We start from the raw sequence: 6,000 nt of genomic DNA, 5'->3' as shown, positions 1-6,000 counted from the left end.
GTGGCTGTGTGAATCCCATGTTGTTTGAATCCCAGATTGCCCCTTTACGGACCACCACTGCACTTTACAACCACTTGTCATCTCTGACTGATTTCATGTTTATTTGTGTATATGTGCTGTACATGTTTCTGATTCATTGCAAAACCAATTTCCCCATGAGCGGTAACGTTTTCTACTACTACTACTAATAATAATAATAATAACCCAAATACCGATTTATTATTAATCATATTATATCAGTTCTCAATCCAGATTCCAGTACATTTGTATCGTCAAAGGGTTTTGAATAAGCCCTCATATCTAGGTGCATGTTGTTGCATGTTCTTGCTGCTCTAACCTCTACATGTAGCAGGGGAGGCTGATAGAGGAAGAAATCGGAGGACAGAAACATTCCTCATTCCATTCCATGCGTTACAATGAGCCCGTCCTCCGATTTCTACCTCCACTAGCCTCCACTGATCTGTAGTGCACTGCACACAGATGGTACAGCTTCAGGCCTCACTGTTGGAGAGAAATTATGTAAATTCCAAATAGGCCATCGTCATGAAGTGACTTCTAACAATACACTATAGACATTTAAATTCAACTAATCCCTTCTTGTGTTAGAACTAATCGTGTATGAGTGCACATCAAAAATCAAACGAAAGAGGCATAACTGTTCTCTCAGGGTCACACATTAAATAATAAATAAATAAATAAATAAATATCTGAGCAACATTGCGACTGAGATGATAGGTAGGAAGGTTAATGGCTTCTTAAGCACAGGCTGGCATGGAGCTGGCAGGAGGTGGGGATCAAACGAATATGCCTGAGGCTACCTACCTCCCACCTTACATTAATAACACAACCGGAGTTGGAGTTGATTACCACAGTGAAAATGACATTTAATTAGCATCGTGGACCTGGGGGCTGCAGAGCTACCGTGTGTCCTTCAGTGGGCAAGGCATATGGCAGTTTGTTTACCCTTTGTTAGGTTTTCGTTCTTGGCAACAGCATTTAGGATGGTGGTTTAAACACAGTGGGAACATAATGAAACACGGCACACGACAAATATCACATCCTATGGAGTATGAGGTAAGAGTCTATCGCTACGTCTTCAAGTTACGGTGCGACGTAAATGTAGCATCCATATTTTAGGCCACAAAACTAAAGTGAACGTGTACATTTATGGGAGTCACATCTCACCTTGCCTGCACTCACTGGGACCAAACGGTTCTGTGACGGCTTCTACTCCATGGCCATAAGACTGGTGAACGATCCGTGATCCCGCTAATCGCAGACTCAACCACACACAACTCACAAACATGCTGCTAGTGACTTCTCACATTGGACTCTTATTATCTACTGCTGCTATCTCTAGGTTATTTTTGCACTACCAACAGATATACTGGATAGTGTTTATATATTATTGCACAACTGCATTTTGCACTGCCCACTACCACCTAGTCTTGCATAGCCATACCTCCAAATCACGTCGTTCTCATGCCTTTGTAGCTTCTTTCTAAAAAGGATTTTCCCAGGCTTTCCAAATCAACAAGGTTAACTACCACCTACGCTTATATTGTTAATGTCATAATCTATCGCTATTCCAACATCCATTCATTATTTAAGTATTACGTTTATTGTATGTGGTTTGTTGTACAAGACTGTTGAGGACTTGTGTGAATTAAGTATCCCACTGCTCTGCTCACAGACTCAACAATAAAGAACTTTGACTTTGACTTTGAACATCTTCTACTGAGGTAACTTTAACAACCCACTTGCTACAGTAAGCTCAGTCAATGAGAGAGGAACTAATATATTCTCCTACTTTATGCAAAGTATTTCTGTGTTTCTATGTTGAGAGAGGATGTGAGGGCTATCAGTACAAATTAGTCTGTTTACTAACAAACATTATGTGGCATGAATGCAGTATTATAATCCAAATTTGAAGACCACTCATTAAGTTTAGCCTTTGACAAATCTGCCTTGGTATGAATATTATTCATACAATGACACTTGAGGCCGCAGCTGGCAATGTTTAAAATGTACACCCACATAAACATGCGCACACACTTGCAAAGATACAGTTTAACACACACACACACACACACACACACACACACACACACACACACACACACACACACACACACACACACACACACAGACACCTGTGTCTTATTGGTCGACCTTGCATGCACTTCGCATACACTCATCATCTGCAGCATCTGGTAAACAAGTGGCTTGTTTTGCAAAAACAAGCAGACCTGGCCTCATATTTCCCAGGCTGATTGCATCAGCTTTGTCAGGGATGCAGGAGCGAAACAAATGAATGCTAGCTACATGCGCTATCGATTTACACCTCTATAAATACACAGTTCTTAAATATTTTAAAGCTGCTGAGCGAAGCAATTTAGGATGTTATAGCAACCACCCTCCCCATCCCTACCTACCTCCCTGTCAGCACGTTGAAAACAAGTCTTATTTTCTCAATACCTCTAGTTATTCAGAGCATTAAGGCCTGTTCATGGGCTTTATGGGCTTTTCTTTCCTCTCCTTCCCCTTGCAGAAAAGAAAGTTGGGTATAAAGCCCAAATTGTGTGTCACTCCTAGACTGTTATGTTTGTGGAGATACAGAAAAGCAGGGCTCTGCAGTCAATGACATCTCAAGAGAGGAAACTGCACGCTTCATTTTTAAAATAATATTCTGCCACTTCTGACTTTTTCTCTGTTGAGTTTTCCCAGACTTGGTAACACTGTCCAGTACAGAGTTGGTATAAAGTGGTAACAACATGGTAATAAAACAGTAACAATGAATAGTTTCAATAAACAATAACCTGAGCAATAAAATACAATTGTCTCTGTAATTACTGAATTGCATGGTAACACCCATGTAAATAATTCATTACTTGGTTATGATATAGAAATGAACTGTTACCACTTTGTTCCGTGCTATAATAGGAAATATTACCCCTATGTTTACTGCAGGGTTGAAACCCTGTGTAAGAGCTAGGGTACAGTTCTTTTCACGGTTTGGGTCTACATTTGAAATGCAGAAAGAGAGGAATCACTGACATCCAAATGACACCAGGGGTTTAACAGCACATAGAAATTAAAAGAAAACAAAAGACGGGTCAAACATACATTTTCTGTTCATTATTACTATGGCAACATAATTTAGCTTCCATTGATATATTGTTCAGGTCTCTGATATTATCACAGTATTCCTTGTGTTTTCTCAAGTAGTAATGTAGACCTTATTATCAGGCAGACTGCTGCCATATTGTACTAGCATACAATTACCCATCTAGCATTCAATTACCTAGACATGTTCATTCTTCCAACTAAAAAAGCACTACAGGACCAAATTATTTTTATTCTTCTGCCTCATAAATTCTCTGTTTGGCTGTCATCATCAGATTCATGAACTCTCTCTCTCTCTCTCTCTCTCTCTCTCTCTCTCTCTCTCTCTCTCTCTCTGCCTGATCATTAGCTGTAAATCTTTCCTTTGGGTTTCTTCGACAAAAAACACAATTTGTCATTGACATGTCATGTTTTTGGTACTGTGACAGCTGTTGTCTTCTCTTCTTGCCCACAGCTCCTGTTGTCTCCCGACCGCCCCTCTCCTGTTGCATGTCCCTGTGCCAGCTTGATCACAAGTGCTCAGAGGTGTTACCAGTACACATTTGTATAGGCGACCCAGCATGTGTATCAGGTGTGTCTCCTCTCTGCTCAGGTTTTCCTCTTGATGTCATGTCAGCTATCATTTTTACACTTCCACAGCATTAGTCAGCCAAAGTCTGACTACTATCTGACAAAACCAAGCATTTGAGGAAGTAAAAAAAACCGAACCGGAGAGACTTGATATGGCCCTATAAAAAACAAACAGAGAGAAGTGGGAGGAGAGCCTAGGAAAAGCCTCATTTGTAGAGAAAATATTAACCTTGAAGCGCTCGCAGTCACGATCTAGGATAAGACTTGTTCAAACTAAGGATGTGAGAGCAAAACATTTGCGCAAAAACTTAAATTATTTATTTTCGTGGTAAAAAAAAAAGATATACCCTTTATATATATATATGTCAAGGCCTTCTTTGGTTCTGAAAACACAACGGTTCTGAAAGCTATTACTGTTTGTCAGTGAGACAGCCTCGTTAGTGAATGTAGTTTGTCTCCTTCAGTCTAAAGACACTGCAAGATGTTTTTGTGTGTTGACTGTGGAGGACACAGTAGTAAGTGATGCCGGGAATACACTGTACGACTTTCAAAATTCTTACGGGAATGAATATGACTATATTTCTATAAAGTTCATTTACAGTGCGTTCGGAAAGTATTCAGACCCCTTCATTTTTTCCACATTTTGTTGTGTTATAAACTCAGTTTAAAATGGATTAAATTAAAAGAATTTGCCATCAATCCACACACAATACCCCAGAATGACAAAGCAAAAACAGGTTTTTAGACATTTCAGTACATTTATTCAAATTGAAATATAGAAATACCTCATGTACATAAGTATTCAGACCCTTTGCTATGACACTCTTAAAATTAGCTAAAATGCAAAAATGTCATCATCAAATCACTCAAAAAGTTGAATTGAGTCCATCTTAGTGCAAGGATAATAGTTCATGTACTTTTGGAATTAATATCTTTGTTTTTAAAGGGTCTCTGATTTGCATAGCAATCAATTACACACTGTGTAGATTAAAATGTCACTACTAACTCAGCAAATTTCATAATTTTCTCTTCATCCTGACAAACTTCCCAGTCCCTGCCGGTGACAAACATACCCATAACTTGATGCAGCTACCGCTATTCTTCACACAAGACATGGTGCAGAAACTGCATTGCATGCGCTGGATTTGCACCAAACTTAATGCTTTGTAGTAAAACCAAATAAGCACATTTCCAGCCACTTTCTTTGCTGGATCACTTTACTTCATTGTTGCAAACACAATTACGGATATGAGATAGATTATTGTCCATTAAGGGATTAATTTTGACCACTTGGTTATAGACCAATTTTGTAGAGTGACTGAGATGATGTTGTCCCATCAACTGTGCTTTTTCCTTTCCACCATTCAACTTTGTAGATTTGTGTAAATCTCCCCAGGCCTCAAGGTCGCATTCCTGAGCAGTTTTGTTCCTCTCCATTTGCTCAGTTTGTAATGACAACCTGATCCACACAGTGTGTAATTGATTCCTATGCAAATCAGAGACCCTATAAAAACAGATATAATACAGAGATATAATAATAATAAGATAAGATATTTGCAAAATTACATGATCCTTGCATTAAGATGGACTCAATTCAACTTATTGAGTGATTTGTTGATGACATTTTTGCATTTTAGCTAATTTTAAGAGTGTCTTAGCAAAGGGTCTGAATTTTTATGTACATTAGGTATTTCTGTATTTAAATTTTAATAAATTTACTGAAATTTCTAAAAACCTGTTTTCGCTTTGTCATTCTGGAGTATTGTGTGTGGATTGATGGCAAATTCTTTTAACTTAATCCATTTTAAAATGAGTCTAATAACATGACAAAATGTGGAAAAAATGAAGGGGTCTGAATACTTTCTGAAGGCACTGTATATGACTTTTAATGACAGTTCATATTTAAATTCTCATTAACGTAATGCAATTTCAACAAGATAGGCAAACAAACTACAGTAGCAGCTGACTGGGCCCATGCATAATTTGGGCAAGATGAAAACATTTTAAAAATTAGATAGTGACTGCAATCTATTACAACTGTAGAACTGCATATAGGTTTTGATATGCACGCTCTGCATAGCCAACCTTGGCAGCTCATTCTTTGGGCTAAGCTGTGGGTAATTGAGGAATGAATGAGGGTTACATTTACTTCTTTTGTTTTATTTGATTTTTTTATACTTTATTTGTGCATTTTTTCACGCCCCCCACTTCCTCCTAGTCTGTGCCAGTGCCTCCCTCTCTCCTGTCTGTCTTTGTCTGTCTGTGTGTGTTGTGTGTGGGCGTGGCCAGGCTCCGGTTCTCGTT

This window comes from Argentina silus, assembly GCF_951799395.1.
Source record: "Argentina silus genome assembly, chromosome: 3".
In the NCBI taxonomy this organism is placed as follows: Eukaryota; Metazoa; Chordata; class Actinopteri; order Argentiniformes; family Argentinidae; genus Argentina; species Argentina silus.
Note: the sequence above shows the minus strand (reverse complement) of the source record.